This window comes from Bombina bombina, chromosome 3 (assembly GCF_027579735.1).
Source record: "Bombina bombina isolate aBomBom1 chromosome 3, aBomBom1.pri, whole genome shotgun sequence".
Lineage (NCBI taxonomy): Eukaryota > Metazoa > Chordata > Amphibia > Anura > Bombinatoridae > Bombina > Bombina bombina.
Genome location: NC_069501.1, coordinates 485912686 through 485935435, shown reverse-complemented (window position 1 = coordinate 485935435; position 22750 = coordinate 485912686).

The following is a 22750-nucleotide window of genomic DNA, read 5'->3' as shown; positions in this document are numbered from 1 at the left end:
TGCAACTTTATTAACAATTGACAATACAAAGTATAGGGAAAGGGGGCATGCTGCTTAGATGCCTGTATCTCAGGCATCTAAGCAGCTACCATTAGAAAGGTAATTGCCTAACCTTTGTAATTACCTAAAGGTAATCGCCTAACAATGGTGTAAGTCTTGGGGATCTGAAAAAAAATATAAAAGTTAAAAAAAAAATAAAAAAAAATAAAATAAATAAAATTAAAAAAAAACTTCAATCACCTTAGCACCCAGGTGGGAAATTGCTTAGCAGTTAAAGAGATACTAAACCCAGATTTTTTTTCTTTTATGATTTGGAGAGAGCATGCAATTTTAAGCAACTTTCTAATTTACTCCTTTTATCAATTTTTCTTCATTCTCTTCGTATCTTTATTTTAAAAATCAGGAATGAAAGCATAGGAGCCGCCCCATTTTTGGTTTAGAACACTGGATAGTGCTTGCTGATTGGTGGCTACATGTAGGAAAATAGGAGTAAATTAGAAATTTTCTTAAAACGCATGCTCTATCCAAATCATGAAAGAATAAATTGGGGTTTAGTATCCCTTTAAAGCGCTATAAAACATGAAGGTTTCATTTTTCTAGAAGACCTAGGTACATCTTTTATAGATTAATCCTTTTATGGATAAGTAGATTATTTTTTTTATAAAACTTTGGGCTCTGTGATTAGGGGGATGAAAGTCAAAATTAAACTTTCATGATTCAGATAGAGCATGTTTTTTTAAAAAAATAACTTTACTTGTATTATTAAAGGGAGAGTAAACACCAGATTTTTTGTTGTTTAAAAAGGTAGATAATCCCTTTACCCAATTCCCCAATTTTGCATAACCAACACAGTTATTATATATATATATATATAATATTATATATGATACACTTTTTACCTCTGTGATTACCTTGTATCTATGGCTCTGCAAACTGCCCCCTTATTTAAAAAAAAACTAGAAAGCAAATAATGCGCTACCACCCAATAAAAACTACAAATTAAGAACCAACAAATTATAGTAACAAATACATTAAACAATGCTATTTTCCACACACTGCTTCTCAACTTAGCAGTTTATAAATATTCATGAATGTTCAGAAAAATGTCCCTTTAATCAAAGGTGTAATGTTGGAAAACAGGTAATCGTGATGGTCCTCTATATCCCTTTTATTCAGCGTGTCTTATGTTGCAGCTTCTCAGCACAGTCCCATCAAAGACTCGTTTACAAAAAAATGCTGAAAAATATGAAGAAAGAGAAGCGCAGCACGCTCTAAGTGTAATCTGTTTGGTAGTTATCAATTATCAAAACCCCCTTCCCTGGGTATTACTCACAGGATCGTTCTGTGTGATGTGCGCATCAGGTTGTATACAACCATGAAGTTTGTTCCTCAGATAACCTCCCTCAGTGACGTCTGGAAAGCCTGTCCAACCGGAGAGATTGTTTCACTTTCCCACAGCAGTCCACAATCAAACATGGAAGGGATACCACTCCAGCGTTTAAAGTATAACACGTTTATTGTGAAATAAAATATAAAAACTTACAAATCTGTGTCTCTCAGCTCACCCAATAGGTGCCCACAACATCTGAGCCCTGGTAGCCTCCCTGAGACAATAACTTTAAAAATAGAACTTCTCTACGTACGTTTCGTTTCTATGCCAGAAACTTTTTCAATAGTGTCCCCTTATTTCAGTTCTTTTGATAGACATGCTTTTTTAGCCAATCAGTGCTTGCTCTTCACGTGCCTGAGCTCAATGTTATCTATATGAAACCCATGGGCTAATGCCCTCTAGTGGTGAAAAACTGTCAAAATGCATTCAGATTAGAGGTGGCCTTCAAGGTCTAAGAAAATAGTATATATACCTCCTAGATTTAGCTTTCAACTAAGAATACCAAGAGAACAAAGCAAAATTGGTAATAAAAATAAATTGGAAAGTTGTTTAAAATTACATGCCCTTTTAAATCATGAAAGTTTTTTTTTTACTTGACTGTACCTTTAAACTTACTTTCCCTTGTTTTCTTTTTGGAAAATCATACCTAGGTATTCTCAGGAGTGACTTGACCACTAGATGGCAGAAGTGTTTTTAGTGTTCAATATTGTTGAAAATACTGCTGTCATACAGTGCTCGTCATGTGCACACTTCTGAGTCTACCTAAGTAAGCTTTTCAATAAACGATGTCAAAAGGGCAAAGTAAATTTGATAAAAAAAAGTTAAATAAACTGTATTCTCTATCTAAATTGTGAAAATTTAAAGGGACAGGAAACTCCCAAATTTTCTTTCATGATTTGGATAGAACGTACAATTTTAAACAACTTTCCATGTTAGTTCTATTATCAAAATTGCATCATTTTCTTGTTATCCATTGCTGAAGGAACAGCATTGCACTACTAGCAGCTAGCTGAACACATCTAGTTAACCAATCATAAGAGACAAATGTGTGCAAGCACCAATCAGCAACTAGATCCCACTAGTGTAGGATATGTGTGTATTATTTTTTTAACAAGGAATACCAAGAGAACGAAGCACATTTGAAAATAGAAGTGAATTTAAAAGTGTCTTAAAATTGCATGCTCTATCTGAATCATTCAAGTTTAAAGGGACATGAAACCCACATTTTTTCTTTCATGATTTAGAAAGAGAATGCAATTTTAAACATCTTTCTAATTTACTTCTATTATCTAATTTGTTTTATTCTCTTGATATTCTTGGCAGAAAAGCATATCTAGATATGCTCAGTAGCTGCTGATTGGTTGCTGCACATAGATGCCTCCTGTGATTGGTTCACCCATGTGCATTGCTTTTTCTTCAACTAAGGATATCTAAAAAATGAAGCAAAATAAATAATAGAAGTAAATTGTAATGTTGTTTAAATTTGTATTCTCTATCTGAATCATGAAAGAAAGATTTGGGGTTTAGTGGCCCTTTAAGTTTGACTTTTCTATCCGTTTAAGCATTGTGTGTTCACTTGTGTTACAAGTATATGTAAATGTGATGTTACATTAAAAAATGCTTCCAGTCCTGGTGGAAGATTTCTGATCATCTTATTCTATCTTTCTCAGAAACCACCAGAGACATAAAAAAAAATGTGCAAATTGACTTTAACCTGCTTGGAAGAATAAAGGGTTAGACAATCTTTTTTTATCCCCAGGAATGCTTAGAATTGTTATGTGATGTGAGAATAGAGTGGTGGGAAATGTTTAAAAGATCATGAAAAGCAGAATTAGGGAAAGTCTCTGTTATTATTTAAAAATATAGACAATCCCCTTTATTACCCATTCCACAGTGTTGCATAACTAACACTGTTATATTGATACACTTTTTACCTCTGTTATTACCATGTATCTAAGTCTCTGCAGACTGCCCCCTTATTTCAGTTCTTTTGATAGATATGCATTTTAGCCAATCAGTGCTGACTCTACGTGATTGAGCACAATGTTATCTATATGGCACACATGTACTAGCCTTGTCTAGCTGTGAAAAACTGTAAAAATGCAGGGCTTGAGGACTTCTGGTGGGCGGCGTTTGAAGATGGCCACTGAATCCTAAGGCTCCGTGCACTTTGTGGGAAAAGTGACCATATACTTAGCCATCCTCACATCCCTTGGCAAAATTTGTGCCCGGGAAATAACATGGACAAGGAACACCATCCCTTGGCTGCCGAGAAGCAAGTTAAAGAAGAAAAGGACGTTTGGCGTTGTGGCGGGCTTTCTACCGCCAAGTTGTATATAATTTCCCCTTTACAATGGAAATATTTACCACTGGAAGACTGGACATGGCCACCCAGATACTGGCTAAACTTAAAGCCATTTTTATACCTAAAGTGGACCAACTTAACATTTATGACTGCTTTACGAGCAATTTACTCAAAACCACAAGCCCAGGTAACTGCGGGAGGCTATAGGTCAAATCTCTTCCCCATACTAAACGGGACCAGGCAGGGATGCCCTCTATCACCCTTGCTCTTTGCTCTCTGTATTGAGCCACTAGCGGCCAAAATCCGAGCACACCCAGACATAGCAGGTATTCAGGTGGCCCAAACCGAATACAAAATATCGTTATTTGCGGACGACATACTACTCACCATCACTAAACCACTTCTATCACTCCCTAACTTAAACAAGACATTGGCCGAATTCTCACAAATATCGGGATACAAAAAAAATATGGAAAAAAGCGAACTTCTCCAGGTGGCCATCCCTTCGCATACACGGAAAATAATTGAACTTAATTTTGAGTTTCGTTGGGTCTCCAAAACACTCAAATACTTGGGTATTAATCTTCCAGCTCAGATGCACCTCCTATATAAATATAACTACTCCCCACTGCTTAATCAGTTCAGGAGAGACCTCCTGAGATGGCGAGCATGTGGTTTTTCTTGGATGGGCAGGGTAGCACTAATTAAAATGAACCTGTTACCACGGATTCTATATCTTTTCAGAGCCCTCCCCATTAGGTTGATCAAAGCAGATATTATTAAAATGCAGACTGACATATTAGTTTTTATAAGAGGACCGAAATCGGCTAGAATAGCGAAACAGGTGATAAGCAGAAGCAGAGCTATAGGGGGAGTGGGTGCCCCGGACCTTTTTGTATACTATAGGGCCGCTAGATTAGCTCAAGACTCCTGCCTCCTGAGGAGATCAGAAGAAGCTACTTGGGTATTTCTAGAGATGGAGTTGGGAGGATGGGAAGAGAGAGACTCAATCTTCTGGGACACACATCCCGGTCACCCAAAGAAATTACACACTCAAGCATACACTACGGACCTGACTACAAAGTCCTGGACTCAAACGCGTAAGAGAATAGACCTGTTCCATGTATACTCTCTGTTGACCCCAATCAGAACCTTTTTGACAGGCGATTCCCGTAGAATGGTTGCTAAGTGGGAGAATAAGGGACTCTATAGAGTGGCGGATGTGGTGTGGGGGGGGGGGGGGGCAATTACTTACCTTCACACAGATACAGGAAAAACTTGAACCTATAAAACTACATTGGTACCTTTATCTCCAATTAAGTTCCTCCCTACATACTTTCCTTAAAAATCCGATAAATGGGAAACTTACAGTATTAGAAAACTGTGGCGCAAGCTTAGCTAGGACTAAACATAATATTTCTAGAATATACATAGCGCTACAGACACCTCCGGACAGGACTAAATCTTCGGTAATAAAGGCGTGGGAGAAAGATTTAAACATATCTAAAGGGATTTCGGAATGGGAAGAACTGATCCAAGGGGCCGATAAGGGATTAATTAGCATGGATTTAAAAGAAAATGTTATGAAGACTGTATTTAGATGGTATCTCACACCAGTGAGGACAGCCCATATGCAAATAAACAGCAGTAATTTATGCTATAGGGGATGTGGAGAAATAGGGTCATATAGGCATATGTGGTGGGACTGTAGGGATATACAAAGGATCTGGCAGAAGCTCTCCGCCCTTCTTAGCCAACTTCTGGAAGAAGAGATCATCCTTACTATTCAACAGGCATTACTACACGAACACATAGATAAATTCCATAAACACATTAACACGTTCATAAGAATACTATGTACAGTGACAAGAGTCTGCATAGCGAAATATTGGAAGGTAGGCTCTCCCACATGGTCAGAAATATATAACAAAATTTCCTACACGTATACCATGCATGAATATGCAGTAGACACCTTAAATAACAGAGCTTCATTCCAGAAAATATGGTACTATTGGATCAGTAATTCGATTTTGTCTAGGAGAGAAGCTGAGACCCAACCTGTATCTTGAGAATTGACACTAAACACAGCTTAGAGATCATGGAGGACCGCTGGGAGTGGGAATAATGTCTGTTCCCCTTCGCCCCCCCCCTTCTCCCCCCCCACCCTTATTTGCTCTTTATAGAGCTGGACTTATATGATCATCACTAGAGATAAGAACCTTTGGCTATACTTCATCTTTGATGCTCTTTTCTTTTTCTCTAATTTGTTCTTTTTTACTGATTAAGAGGTTCACAAAGTGATAAATGTGATAAAATATTTCTAGATATAGACAACTAATGTATAGAATGAGAAAATAGATTTATCTTGCAAAGTCCTGTCTATATAACAAAACATCCCCTGGCAATATGAAGAGTATTGAAACACATAGGAGGAATCGAAGATATACCAGATATGCTCACCTTACTGTATGTTGATGTTATCAAAATTACTTTTGAACCCTTTTTGTACTGTATATGATCAAAAATCTTCTTATAACAACAATAAAAAATATTTAAACATAAAGTGGACCAACTTTTAGCCTCTTGCACAGATCTCTGCGCAGAAATAAAACCAACAAAACAATCTCTTCTGCTGGAGAGAAACGTCTCAAGCCGTTGTGGCCATGTTTTGCAGAACATCACAAATGATGCTACATCTTACTCACATAGGATAGTAAGAGGGTTTGCAAACTCAGCTTTCACGCACCTTGGAGCTCCAATAGAGACGCTGAAGGCTTTGAAACCTCCCTCAGATCTACAAGCCGCTGATTCTTCTTCTGATCCAGGTTTACTGCTGTCCTTACAACCTGCACTGGCACTAATTTTAGTAGGATCAAGCAGTAAAGAGAAAGTTCCCTATTGTGCCGTCAATCCCGCAAATCCAGCTAGGAACATCTTCAGTCCACAATATCTTCCCACTGCTAAAGGCAGAGACCGACAGGACCAGTATCCAAACTTATTTAAAATGATATCTGCTCGACGTGCCACTTAACTTGAAAAGATTTGGTGTGGATTCAAACTGCTGGGGGCTGATCCGCAATATTGTGATATCGTTGCTACTGACTTGAGGAGGCAGCTTGAGATCCGTTTGGATACGGGAATTGGTGGAACTAGTTCTCTACTCAGTGTACTTAAGGGTTTGCCGCTTACTAGCCCTGTATATTTAGTCAAGAGTTTGGGCTTTATGACCATAGAGATGTACTCATTCTATAACTATGTTTGCCAACTAGGATTCACTTTGAGTGGTTGTGACTTCATTATTTGTTTAACTAGTGCCATGCTCTGGAATCGTGAACCATCAGATCTTCCCCCTCAGCTAAGAAATTATTCAACCATGCAAACGCCATTTATCTGCGTCTCACAACATTTATATGTCTCTGCTTATTTAGGTCTGCGTTTGCTCATTGCTGGATTGCGGACGCTTTCTGATCTAAGTTACCCCTCCCCCAGTGATAATTGGTTTGCAGCACTTGCATAACCATCCTGTTTAGCATATTGTAGATATTATTTTCTTTGTTTGTTTGTTGTTTTTGTTTTTGTTCTGGAACTCAGATCTAAAGTGTAATAACTTTTAAAAACCTTATCACTTAACATTGTAACTGGCTTGTTGCACCTGTTGGGGGTATCAGTGCATCATATAGATATAACAATATTGTAGTTAGTCTTGATAGTTATTAAACACGCCCGCTCTTAATGCGACAGGCTCAAATAGGCTCCACAAAACATATATAATTTATATTACTGTAACTACATAATTTTTTTCAGCTAAAAGCATTGTTTTATCGTGCAATAACTAAATTACCTTTGACCCAGGATACAGAAAATATTGGTTTCCTATTCTTTTTATATATGGGTGCTGGGACTGCGTATACTCTTAACCCTTGTGTACCATGGTGTTATGTGCTTGTACCTTTAACACACCTGTACCTTTAACAAATCTGTACCTTCAACGAGTTGCTGAACTGACATGCCTATTTAAAGCCCCTCCTTCCTTCTACCTATGCTTGGTAATTTGTGCTAGTTTGTAACCTAAGCTATAGCGAAGACACCTCGCCCTTATCCCTGTTTGTGGATTTGAAGGTTGTTCTATGTTCTAATAATCAACTGCCTCATTAGAGGTTCTCAGAACCTTCTTTGTGAAGTATACAAGGATTCCGATTTCACCATCCGCCCTGCAAAAGGATCTCTAGGATTCACAGCTGCTTGAACTGTTTCTGTGAGCGGCGTCTGACGTCACTCACCCGCGGCTGCACCACACTCGCTCCAGGACTTTCAACTAACACGGACGTGTTACCGGAGCTCTTCCTAAAGTTACCATAGCTGCTATCATCTGTGGGGTAACTTAATCCTGCTGACTCTGTCGGCTTAACTCAAAGCCTGTCTATAACCCTTTCAACAGTTTTCGAATATTGAGAGATCTGCTGACAGACATTTACTTTAACCGGAACTCGCTTGTATTAACAAATGGTAACCTGCAATCAAGTTTATTATTTCTACAACAGAAAGTATGCCGCACATCTCATGTTCTAATTAAGTCTGTTTTAACCTCTTAATGCATTCTAATACTCTGCTAAGAAATTAACCATTTCCTTGCTGTTTACTTATAATCTGCCTACTACCTGCTTGATATAGCTACTGAAGTGGGAACTCTCACAATAGGACTTTACAGACTGCCTCTGACTGTTACTGAGGATTTCCATTCCATACTACAGCATTTATATTATCTTTGTGTAACCTCAGATCCTGATACAAAATATTTATTTCTACCATTCTCTGCTACAATTTCACTGTTACATTTTTACCATCATCACTCTGTTTCCATGCAACAGTGACCCTCAGATCAATGAGCAAAAACTAGGTTTAAGTTTATTCTTAATAACCTAAGGTTTGGTGTGAGACTGAGTGGTCCTGTATCTAAGGATATTCATTTCTATACAGGTTAACATAACATAACACAGGTTAACATAACACATGGGCATAATCACCTATTTTATTCTCTTTCATTTTTGCACAAATACTTCACAATAGCCCTACATTGCTGTTAATTTGATTTCCTAGCAGAGTACTAAAACTGTATTACATATTGAATTGGATAGGCTAGGACTCTAATTATTCTGCAAAATTCTACTCTATTAGTCTAGAGCTTATATACTACCAATAGTGGACTAGGAAATGTAACGTTAAAATACAACTTACATCAATAATCTGAATCTAATTTGTGAACTTTGGAACATTTTTAGAAACAACTTGTGTCACCTGCTCCCCTCCCCAGAAAGGTTCAGTTGTTTGCTTAGTATGTGTCTCATTTAGGTTTTGCTATAATACATCTTTTTATAGATTCAAAATATTGAGTAATCTCATATTATTTACTAATATGGATAATACTTAAGTTCAGATACCAGGCTATTCCAATATTACGTATTACAGCATATATAAGGTGGAGATTTCATCCAACCACCTTTTGTGGAATCTTATTATAGCATACGAAAGTGTGCGACAGCTATGTGTCAATTATCACAATTTGACCTCATTGCACGTACCAGTCCTATTTCTCTTCTCCCGTTGGCTATGTTAGTTGATACAATGGGGCATATCTATCAAGCTCCGTATGGACACATAACAGCAGTTATGAAGCAGCGGTCATAGAGACCGCTTCTCCATAACCTGTCCGCCTGCTCTGAGCAGGCGGACAGACATCACCGGAAATCAACCCGATCGAGTATGATCGGGTTGATTGACACCCTCTGCTGGCGGCCCATTGGCCGCGAGTCTGCAGGGGGCGGCGTTGCACCAGCAGCTCTTGTGAGCTGCTGGTGCAATGCTGAATACGGAGAGCGTATTGCTCTCCGTATTCAGCAAGGTCTGGCGGACCTGATCCGCACTGTCGGATCAGGTCCGCCAGACCTTGTTAAATATAGGCCAAAGATTTAATATTCCCTGTATATTCATTTAACTATTCTAGCTTATTTACCAAAAACAATGGGAACATTTAAGAGTTTAGTCTACTATGAATGAATTAGTTTACCATAATATATATCAGCCTTTTTAAATTCTAAGATATTCCACAGAGGAATCTTTCTGTAGCCTCAACATACTACTTATAGGGCCCCTGGTATCTATTTATTTTGCTATATGTGTGCTGAGTGTCCATTTTTGTTTTGTTCTGTGTTGTCTAGTTTTTATGTTTTGTTGTTATGCTAGTTTATAAATTAATAAAACCCCAACATTTAATATGTATATACGCATGCATGCCAGAATATTTTCTGATCCATGGAGGATTCTTGCAATTTTTACAACAATTATGAATATTGAACTTCAATATATCTGACAAGGGGGGGTAGTTATCAAGCCGTCTACTTTTCTGGCTTCGCCGGCCCAATACGCCCGCCTAAGCTCGCCTCACATCGCCGCCGCGGACCTGAAAAAATACGCCTAAGTTATCAAATAAAGCTGTCAAAAAGCCGCGGGGCGATGAGCAGCGGACTGTGAGAGTTATCACTCATCCGATCTCGCTGCCCTTCGGCTTTTTCCCAGCTTTATTGCTAGCCTGTCACTAAGCACTCACACTAAACTACACTGTTCTATCCCTATACCGGCGCCCCCGGAGCCTCCCGCAACTAAATAAAGTTACTAACCCCTAAACCGCCGCTCCTAGACCCCGCCGCAACTCTTATAAATGTATTAACCCCTAAACCGCCGCTCCTAGACCCTGCCGCAACTCTTATAAATGTATTAACCCCTAAACCGCCACTCCCGGACACCGCTGCCACCTACAGTATACCTAGTAACCCCTATCCTGCCCCCCCTACACCGTCGCCCTCTATTATAAAATTATTAACCCCTATCCTGCTGATCCCGCACCTCTCCGCAACTAAATAAATAGTTTAACCCCTAAACCGCCGCTCCCTGAACCCGCCGCAACCTATATTAAACCTATTAACCCCTATCCTGCCCCCCTACACCGTCGCCACCTATAATAAATTTATTAACCCCTAATCTGCCCCCCACTACACCGCCGCCACTGTAATAAAATTATTAACCCCTAAACCTAAGTCTAACCCTAACCCTAACGCCCCCCTAACTTAAATATTAATTAAATAAATCTAAATAAATTAACTCTTATTAACTAAATGAATCCTATTTAAAACTAAATACTTACCTTTAAAATAAACCCTAATATAGCTACAATATAAATAATAATTATATTCTAGCTATCTTAGGATTTATTTTTATTTTACAGGTACCTTTCAATTTATTTTAACCAGGTACAATAGCTATTAAATAGTTATTAACTATTTAATAGCTTACCTAGCTAAAATAAAGAGAAATGTACCTGTTAAATAAATCCTAACCTAAGTTACAATTACACCTAACACTACACTATACTTTAATAAATTATTCCTATTTAAAAATAAATACTTACCTGTAAAATAAACCCGAAGATAGCTACAATATAATTAATAATTATATTATAGCTATCTTAGGATTTATATTTATTTTACAGGTAACTTTGTATTTATTTTAGCTAGTTAGAATAGTTATTAAATAGTTATTAACTATTTAATAACTACCTAGCTAAAAGAAATACAAAATTACCTGTAAAATAAATCCTAACCTAAGTTACAATTAAACCTAATACTACACTATCATTAAATTAATTAAATAAACTACCTACAAATAACTACAATTAAATACAATTACATAAACTAACTAAAGTACAAAAAATAAAAAAAGCTAAGTTACAAAAAATAAAAAAATAAGTTACAAACATGTTAAACATATTTCAACAATTTTAAGCTACTTACACCTAATCTAAGCCCCCTAATAAAATAACAAACCCCCCCAAAATAAAAAAATGCCCTACCCTATTCTAAATTAAATAAATTTCAAAGCTCTTTTACCTTACCAGCCCTTAAAAGGGCCATTTGTGGGGGCATGCCCCAAAGAAAACAGCTCTTTTGCCTGTAAAAGAAAAATACAAACCCCCCCAACATTAAAACCCACCACCCACATACCCCTAATATAACCCAAACCCCCCTTACAAAAACCTAACACTAATCCCCTGAAGATCATCCTACCTTGTCTTCACTCAGCCGAGCAGCGATGGAACTGAAGTGGACATCCGGAGCGGAAGAAGTTAATCCTCCAAGCGGCGCTGAAGAAATCTTCCATCCGATGAAGTCATCATCCAGGCGGCGCTGAAGAAAAGTCTTCGATCCTGCCGATGTCATCTTCAAAGAGGCGCTGAAGAGGTCTTCTATCCGGGCGAAGTCATCTTCCAAGCTGGGTCTTGAATCTTCCGCCGACGCGGAACCACCTTCTTCACCGACGGACTACGACGAATGACGGCTCCTTTAAGGGACGTCATCCAAGATGGCGTCCCCTCAATTTCGATTGGCTGATAGGATTCTATCAGCCAATCGGAATTAAGGTAGGAAAAATCTCATTGGCTGATGGAATCAGCCAATCAGATTGAGCTTGCATTCTATTGGCTGTTCCGATAAGCCAATAGAATGCGAGCTCAATCTGATTGGCTGATTGGATCAGCCAATCTGATTGAAATTGAATCCGATTGGCTGATTCCATCAGCCAATCAGAATTTTCCTACCTTAATTCCGATTGGCTGATAGAATCCTATCAGCCAATCGGAATTGAGGGGACGCCATCTTGGATGACGTCCCTTAAAGGAGCCGTCATTCGTCGTAGTCCGTCGGTGAAGAAGGAGGTTCCGCGTCGGCGGAAGGAAGATTCAAGACCAGGCTTGGAAGATGACTTCGCCCGGATAGAAGACCTCTTCAGCGCCTCTTTGAAGATGACATTGGCAGGATCGAAGACTTTTCTTCAGCGCCGCCTGGATGATGACTTCATCGGATGGAATATTTCTTCAGCGCCGCTTGGAGGATTAACTTCTTCCGCTCCGGATGTTCTCTTCAGTTCCATCGGTGGCTCAGCTGAGTGAAGACAACTAAAGGTAGGATGATCTTCAGGGGATTAGTGTTAGGTTTTTGTAAGGGGGGTTTGGGTTAGATTAGGGGTATGTGGGTGGTGGGTTTTAATGTTGGGGGGGTTGTATTTTTCTTTTACAGGCAAAAGAGCTGTTTTCTTTGGGGCATGCCCCCACAAATGGCCCTTTTAAGGGCTGGTAAGGTAAAAGAGCTTTGAAATTTGTTTAATTTAGAATAGGGTAGGGCATTTTTTTATTTTGGGGGGTTTGTTATTTTATTAGGGGGCTTAGATTAGGTGTAAGTAGCTTAAAATTGTTGTAATATTTTTAACATGTTTGTAACTTATTTTTTTATTTTTTGTAACTTAGCTTTTTTTTATTTTTTGTACTTTAGTTAGTTTATGTAATTGTATTTAATTGTAGTTATTTGTAGGTACAGGTAATTTTGTATTTCTTTTAGCTAGGTAGTTATTAAATAGTTAATAACTATTTAATAACTATTCTAACTAGTTAAAATAAATACAAAGTTACCTGTAAAATAAATATAAATCCTAAGATAGCTACAATATAATTATTAATTACATTGTAGCTATCTTCGGGTTTATTTTACAGGTAAGTATTTATTTTTAAATAGGAATAATTTATTAAAGTATAGTGTAGTGTTAGGTGTAATTGTAACTTAGGTTAGGATTTATTTAACAGGTACATTTCTCTTTATTTTAGCTAGGTAAGCTATTACATAGTTAATAACTATTTAATAGCTATTGTACCTGGTTAAAATAAATTGAAAGGTACCTGTAAAATAAATATAAATCCTAATATAGCTAGAATATAATTATTATTTATATTGTAGCTATATTAGGGTTTATTTTAAAGGTAAGTATTTAGTTTTAAATAGGATTCATTTAGTTAATAAGAGTTAATTTATTTAGATTTATTTAATTAATATTTAAGTTAGGGGGGCGTTAGGGTTAGGGTTAGACTTAGGTTTAGGGGTTAATAATTTTATTACAGTGGCGGCGGCGTAGTGGGGGGCAGGATAGGGGTTAATAAATTTATTATAGGTGGCGACGGTGTAGGGGGGGCAGATTAGGGGTTAATAAATTTATTATAGGTGGCGACGGTGTAGGGGGGGCAGGATAGGGGTTAATAAATTTATTATAGGTGGCGACGGTGTAGGGGGGGCAGATTAGGGGTTAATACATTTAATATAGGTTGCGGCGGGTTCAGGGAGCAGCGGTTTAGGGGTTAATACATTTATTATAGTTGCGGTGTGCTCTGGGAGCGGCGGTTTAGGGGTTAATATGTATAGAGTAGCTTGCGGTGGGCTCCGGGAGCGGCGGTTTAGGGGGTAATAACTTTATTTAGTTGCGGCGGTGTAGGGGGGACAGATTAGGGGTGTTTGGACTCGGGTACATGTTAGGGTGTTAGGTGTAGACAGCTCCCATAGAAATCAATGGGATGTCTGTCAGCAGCGAACTTGTACTTTCGCTATGGTCAGACTCCCATTGATTCCTATGGGATCCGCCGCCTCCAGGGGTGGCGGATTGAAAACCAGGTACGCTGGGCCGTAAAAGTGCTGAGCGTACCTGCTAGTCATTTGATAACTAGCAAAAGTAGTAAGAATGTGCCGCACTTGTGTGCGGAACATCTGGAGTGACGTAAGAATCGATCTGTGTCGGACTGAGTCCGGCGGATCGATGCTTACGTCACAAAATTCTACTTTTGCCGGTCTCGAGCCTTTGATAACTAAGGCGAATCAGCCTCGCCACAAATACGCTGCGGAATTCCAGCGTATTTGAGGTTGACGGCTTGATAACTAGGCCCCAATGTATACTGTTGCATTAACTATATTGTGATTTCTTCTCACACCCTGCGTGGTGTACCATTGATACAAAATTTACCACTATACCTTGTGTTGGTTATAAATAAAAGTTTAAAAAAATGCAGGGCTTAGAAATGAGCATATGAGCCTACCTAGGTTTATCTTTCAACAAAGAATACCAAGAGAACAAAGCAAATTTGATGATAAAGTTTAAAATTGCATGCCCTATCTGAATCATGAAAGTTTAATTTTGACTAGACTGTCCATTTGTCAAATTTAAACTTGCATGATTCAGATAGAACATATAATTTTAAGAAACTTTTAAATTCACTTCTATTTTCAAATGTGCCTTCTCTCTAGGTATTCCTTGTTCAAAAAGAATACGCACTTATCAAACACTAGTGGGAGCTAGCTGCTGATTGGTGCCTGCACACATTTGTCTGTTTTGATTGGCTGACTTGATATGTTCAGCTAGCTGTCAGTAGTGTAATGATGTTCCTTCAGCAAAGGATAAAAAGATAATGAACCAAATTTGATAATAGAAGTAAATTGGAAAGTTGATTCAAATTGTATGTTCTATCCAAATCATGAAAGAAAATTCTGGGGTTTCCTGACCCTTTAATATGCATATTCTTTAGACCTACTTCATCAGGTAATATTAGATATTACCTGATGGGATGTAGATCATTGTACATCATATCTGTAGTGATGTCCTGAACTGTTCGCCCGTGAACGGTTCACAGCGAACACTCCCTCACAGATCCTCCCAGCTACTCGGAATCCGCCATTTTAGACTCATAACGACCTTGCTTTCTTAATGAGAGGACGTGTTGTGTTTTTGCTCCTGACATTAATAGGAAAAACATAGCTAGGCTAGTGTATTTACAGTCCAGAAGGACTCCACTCATCTCTGCTGCAAGCACAGCACCCCAAAAAGCCCTTTTAGGGCTATATTTCGTGCCGTTTTTTTTTTTTTTTTTTTTTTTTATATTAGCATTTGCCTGGCTTTCAGGCTGTGTGTTTAAGGCTCACAGCATATGCTGTGATTACTGCCACCACTGATATCTCCCTAACAACATTAGTTGAAATTTAACTAACCAAAAAATTTAATTATTTTGCTAGTGTAATTTTTTTTCATTTTCTATCAGGCCTGTGTCACACAGCATATACTCTGGTTTATTGCTCTGTGCCAGCCACCAGTGTTAATATCCGTTTATAACATTATTTTAAATTAAAAAAAAAAAAAAAAAATATTTTGCTAGTGTAATCTTATTACATTTAATATCAGGTCTGTGTCTGTCAGGCTCACTCAGCATTAATATACCTCATTTTTTTCAGTCTTTTGGTTAATTGGTCTGTGCCAGGCAGCCACCCAGAACTCATATCTTCTTCACCTTAATTTAAATATAAAAAAAAAAAAAGTTTAAATTTGTTTGATAGTGTAATCTAATATCATTTTCTATCCGGCCTTTGTGTTTTGCTGACATACAGAGCCTACTGTGTTTACTTGCTGCCCTCCCTAGTCTATGAGCCACGACTCATATGTGTTTAACCTTTTTTTAATTCCCCCCCCAAAAAAATAATTTAAATAATTTTTCTAGTGTAATCTAATAGTATTTTCTATCAGGCGTGTGTGTCTCTGATTTACAGAGCTTACTGTTTTTAATAGCTGCCCTTCCAAGGCTATCAGCCACGACTCATATGTATGTGCTTAACCTTTTTCTTTAAATTCCCCAAAAAAAGTCTTTAAATCATTATGCTAGTGTAATCTAATTTTATTTTCTATCAGGCCTGTGTCTAACTGTCTATCTGACTTACACAGCATACTGTTGTTAATTGCTGCCCTACGTAGCAGCCAGCCAGTGCGACCACTCATAGAGTCATATGTGCATTGCACTTCTTAACATAATTTTAATATTAAATTCTAAAATTTTAAAATATTTTGCTAGTGTAATCTAACTTAATTTTCTATCAGGCCTGTGTTTTTGTCACTTACACATACTGTGTTAAATCGCTGCCCTACCTACCATCCACGACTCATATCTGCCCAACTAGCCAATTAGTGGCAACAATCATAATTCTTGTAACAGTATATAAAAAAAAACTGCAAATATTCAGTCTCCTAGTGCCATTGAATTGCATTTACCTCCTGCGTGCCACTGCCAGCCTTTTGTGCCAGGCCGTCTAGCCAACTATTTACACCAATCATAATTGTTGTCACAGACAGTATAGTTACTAATTAAAATTAAAAAATTCTTGATTGTTGGTGATCTTAATCCTCAGTTTGCTCGTGCCCTAGAATTGCACTTTTCTACTGCCTTCCAAGCCTGTGTGCCAGGCCTACTTGAAAAATATTTACACCAATCATATTTGTTGTCACAGTATTCTTAGTAATTAAAAATTAAAATTTTTGGTAATAGTTGTTGTGAATCCTCAGTTTGCTGGTGCCATTGAATTGCACTTTTCTCCTGCCTTGCAGCCTGCTGTGAGCCAGGCCCACCTAGCCAATTATTGCTAGCAATCATATTTCTTTTAACAGTATTGCAAAAATTGTCAATCATCACTGTTTTGACTGTCAGTAATCAGTCTCCTAGTGTCCTTGAATTGCATCTACCTCCTGCCTGCCAGCCTTTTGTGCCAGGCCGTCTTGCCAACTATTTACACCAATCATAATTTTTGGTCACAGTATAGTTACTAATTAAAATTAAAAAATTCTTGATTGTTGATGATCTTAATCCTCAGTTTGCTCGTGCCCTAGAATTGCACTTTTCTACTGCCTTGCAAGCCTTGTGTGCCAGGCCTACTTGAAAAATATTTGCAACAATCATATTTGTTCTCACAGTATTCTTAATAATTAAAAATTAAAATTTTTGGTAATAGTTGTTGTGAATCCTCAGTTTGCTGGTGCCATTGAATTGCACTTTCCTCCTGCCTTGCAGCCTGCTGTGTGCCCACCTAGCCAATTATTGCCAGCAATCATATTTATTTTAACAGTATTGCAAAAATTGTCAACCATCACTGTTTTGACTGTCAGTATTCAGTCTCCTAGTGTCCTTGAATTGCATTTACCTCCTGCCTGCCAGCCTTTTGTGCCAGGCCGTCTTGCCAACTATTTACACCAATCATAATTGTTGTCACAGTATAGTTACTAATTAAAATTAAAAAAAATTGGATTGATGATCTTAATCCTCAGTTTGCTCGTGCCATTGAATTGCACTTTTTATACTGCCTGCCAGCCTGTGTGCCAGGCCCAACTATCCAATTAGTGCCAGCAATCATATTTCTTGTAACAGTATTGCAAAATTTGTCAATCATCACTGTTTTGACTGTCAATCTGCAGTCTACTAGTGCCCTCCATGAATTGCATTTTCCTCCTTCCTGCCTGCCTGTGTGCCAGTCCCAACTAGCCAATTAGTGCCACCAATCATATTTATTGTAACAGGATTGGAATTTTTGTTAATCATAACTGTTTTGACTGTGATTCTTCAGTCTCCTAGTGCCATTGAATTGCAGTTTCCTTTCTCCCAGTGTGTGTGCCAGACAGGCCCATTTGCCAACTAGTGCCAAAAAATCATATTTGTTGTCACAGTACTTGTAATATTTTAAAAAATTAACAATTTGTGATTTTTAAAACATCTGTCTTTTTTGTTGTTGTCAGTCTCACAGCGTATACTGTGCCCACTTTCACAGTGCCACCGCTCAATTGTTGTAATAGTATTGTTAGTGTCCATTTAAAAAAAAAATGACAGGCAGAGGCAGGCCACCCCGCAGGTTCCGTGGTCGTGGTCGTGGTGCTGTGATTCCTTTAGACCCTAAAAATATGCACATTGTTCAGACGCCGGGTGCCAGGGGGGACGCAAAAAGTTCTGAGGAGGACCTAGTTGAATGGCTAACACAGGACACCCAATCTTCTTCAGCTTCCGCTGCTAGTCCTCCTAACCTTGATGCACCATCTACGTCCAGCTGTGCTTTGGGCAGGTCTCAAGGTCCCCGCCTGTCGCCACCACCAACACTAGCACCACAGCCGCTTCACTTGATCTGTCACAGGAGTTATTGACACATCATTTGGAAGAAATGAGTGATGCGCAACCATCATTGACAGAGGATGTAGATAATAGTGATCAGTCTCAGTCAGGCAGCATTACCAACATGGAGGTACGGTGTGATGATGATGATGATGTTGTACCCGCTGCTGCTTCCTTTCTTGATGTTTCAAATACAAGTGAAGCGGTTGATGATGATGTGTCGGTGAATGTCACGTGGGTGCCTGCTAGAAGAGAAGAAGAAGAGGGGGAAAGTTCAGATGGAGAGACAGAAAGGAGGAGGAGACGATTTGGAAGCATGGGGAGGTCGTCTCAAGGAGCTAGTGGCACAGTCAGACAGCATGCATCATCACCAGGGGTCAGCCAGACAGCACGCCGACGCCCATCAATGCATGCTGTTGCCACCACCAGAATGCCGTCATTGCAGAGCTCAGCAGTGTGGCATATTTTTTGTGTGTCTGCCTCTGACAACAGCGATGCCATTTGCAACCTGTGCCAAAAGAAACTGAGTCGTGGGAAGTCGAACAGCCACCTAGGTACAACTGCTTTGCGAAGGCACATGGTCTCCCATCACAAAGGCCGATGGGAAGAACACATGAGTAGAAGCAGCACACAAAGTGAAAGCCGCCCACCTCCTCCTGCTCCATCATCTTCAGCCACGTCAACCAGTGCTGTCCTCCTTGCCCCCTCTCAACCATCCTCCACTCAGTCTCTCTTACGTAGCAGTTCCTGGTCATCTGCCCACAGTCAGGTGTCTGTCAAGGACATGTTTGAGCGTAAGAAGCCAATTTCTCAAAGTCACCCCCTTGCCCGGCGTCTGACAGCTGGCTTGTCTGAACTCTTAGCCCGCCAGCTTTTACCATACAAGCTGGTGGAGTCTGATGCTTTCAAAAAATTTGTATCTATTGGGACACCACAGTGGAAGGTACCTGGCAGAAATTTATTTTCACAAAAGGCAATCCCAAACCTGTACTCTGTTGTGAGAAAGGAAGTTATGGCATGTCTGGCACACAGCGTTGGGGCAAGGGTCCATATGAACACGGATAGCTGGTCTGCAAAGCATGGTCAGGGCAGGTATATCACCTACACTGCACATTGGGTAAACCTGCTGACTTCTGACAAGCATGGAATGCGTGGCTCTGCAGAAGAGTTGGTGACACCACCACGACTTGCAGGCAGGCCTGCTGCTACCTGCTCTACTCCTCCTACTCCATCCTCTTCCATATCCTCTTCCTCGGCTGAGTCCTCTTCAACTTCTGCGTCTTGCTCCACATCTATGGCACCCCCCAGCTCCCCAGGTACTATGCTACATCCCGGGTAAGGCAGTGTCACGCCGTCTTGGGGTTGACTTGCCTGAAAGTGGAGAGTCACACCGCACCAGCACTCCTGACCGCCCTGAACGCACAGGTGGATCAGTGGCTGACTCCGCACCAACTGGAGATTGGCAATGTTGTTTCTGACAATGGAAGTAATTTGGTGGCGGCATTGAAATTGGGCAAGTTGACACATGTGCCGTGCATGGCACATGTGTGTAAACTAATTGTACAACGATTTGTCCATAAGTACCCAGGCTTACAGGACGTCCTGAAGCAGGCCAGGAAGGTGTGTGGCCATTTCAGGCGTTCCTACACGGCCATGGCGCACTTGTCCGATATCCAGCGTCGAAACAACCTGCCAGTGAGGCGCTTGATTTGTGACACCAAGACACGGTGGAATTCAACACTCCTAATGTTTGATCGCCTGCTCCAACAAGAAAAAGCTGTTAATGAGTATTTGTATGACCGGGGTGCTAGGACAGCCTCTGGGGAGCTGGGGATATTTTTGCCAAATTACTGGATGCTCATGCGCAATGCCTGTAGGCTCATGCATCCTTTTGAGGAGGTGACAAACCTTGTCAGTCGCACCAAAGGCACCATCAGCGACATCATACCATTTGTTTTCTTCCTGGAGCGTGCCCTGCGAAGAGTGCTGGATCAGGCAGTAGATGAGCGTGAAGAGGAAGAGTTGTGGTGTCCATCACCCCCACAAACAGCCGAATCAGCATCGCTTGCTGGACCTCCGGCAAGGCAGGAAGAGGATTGTGAGGAAGAGGAGTCAGAGGAGGAATGTGGCTTTGAGGAGGAGGAGGAGGGAGACCGAGCACAACAGGCATCCCAGGGTGCTCGTTGTTGTCACCTCTCTGGTACCCGTGGTATTGTACGTGGCTGGGGGGAAGAAGATGCCATCAGTGAGATCAGTGAGGAGGAGGAACGGGACATGATTAGCTCGGCATCAAACCTTGTTCAAATGGGTTCTTTCATACTGTCGTGCCTGTTGAGGGACCCTTGTATAAAAAAGCTGAAGGAGAACGACCTGTACTGGGTGTCCATGCTCCTCGACCCCCGGTATAAGCATAAAGTGCCAGAAATGTTACCAAAGTCCCGCAAGTCGGAAAGGATGGAGCATTTTAACAATAAATTAAAAACTATTCTTTACACAGCGTATAAGAGTGATGTCACAGCACCACAGGAATGTAACAGGGGAAGAGATGAAATTATTCCTCCTCCACCCACGACCACGGCGGCAAGGACAGGACGCTTTCCTGACGTCTTGTTGATGGAGGACATACGTACCTTTTTAACTCCCATGCACCATCAGAGCCTTTCGGGATCCAGCCTTAGAGAAAGACTCAACCGACAGGTAGCAGACTACCTAGCTTTAACTGTGGATCTCGACACTCTCAGGAGTGATGGACCCCTTGACTACTGGGTGTGCAGGCTGGACTTGTGGCCTGAGCTATCCCAATTTGCAATGGAACTTCTGGCCTGCCCCGCTTCAAGTGTCCGAAAGGACTTTCAGTGCTGCAGGAGGTTTTGTCACTGAGAAGAGAAGTCGCCTAGGTCAAAAAAGCCTTGACTATCTCACTTTTATAAAAATGAATGAGGGCTGGATCCCGAAGGGACTGACATTGGGCGATACATTTGAATAAAAAAGGCCTGATGATGAGATGAGCTGGCTTGGGCTACAACTGGTACACAGGCTGGCCTTTTTTTTTTTTTAAAAAAGCCGAAGGACTTGCTTGACTTATCCGCCAACAACTAGTGTTCAAGCCACAAGCTTTTAGGGCACTTTATAAATGTTTTCCAAACATCAATTTTTCTGGCCGCTGCTACAGCAGTTGCTACAACAATACCTACATTTTTCAGTCATTTGTACATTCCTAATTTTTCTGGCCTCTGCTGCAGCTCTGTGGGTACAAAACTCAAATTAAAAAAAAAAGTCACATAACACTAGTGATTAAACTGTTACGAACTGTACAACTTAGCACACCACTCATATCTGGTGGACCATTAAATTGAACGCAAAATGCCACAAATTTGAAGGAGGAGCACCGACCAAGCATCTTTATCCGTCTCTTGGTTGCTCTAAATTATCTCTGTGTTCCATTTATGCCATACCTGTACTCTATTGTGCAAAAGGGTGGCATATGTGGTGTTTCATGCTGTTGTGCCTGTTGCGGGTCGTGGCCCATGGTATAAAAAGGCTGAAGGAGAACGACCTGTAATGGGTGCCCCATCAAATTTTTAGAAAAATATTCCTGGTTCCTCTCAATTATCTCTGGGTTTCTAAAATGGATGCCATACCTGTACTCGCTTGTGCAAAAGGATGGCATATGTGGTGGTGTTTCCTGCAGTTGTTTCTGTTGAGGGTGCTGGACCCTCTTATAAAAAAGCTGAAGGAGAATGACCTGGAGTGGGAGTCCAAGCATGTTTTTTGGGACTATTTCACTTTTACAAACAATTATCTGTGGGTTTCTAAAATCAATGCCGTACCAGTACTCTATTGTTCAAAAGGATGCCATATGTTCTATTTCCTGCTGGTATTTTGTTGGAGGGTCCTGGACCCTCTTATAAAAAGGCCTAAGGAGAAAGAGGTGTACTGGGTGTCCACTCAATTTTTTTTTCTATTTCACATTTGACCAAAATTATCTCTGGGTTTGTAAAATCAATGCTGTACCTGTACTCTATTGTTCAAAAGGATGCCATACGTCCTCTTTCCTGCTGGTGTTTTTTTTGAGGGTCCTGGACCCTCTTATAAAAAGGCCGAAGGAGAAAGAAGTGTACTGGGTGTCCATCGAATCATTTGTTTGATTCAAATTCCCGGTTGCAACAAATTATCTCCGGGTTTCTAAAATCAATGCCTTTCCTGTAATCTAATTTTCAAA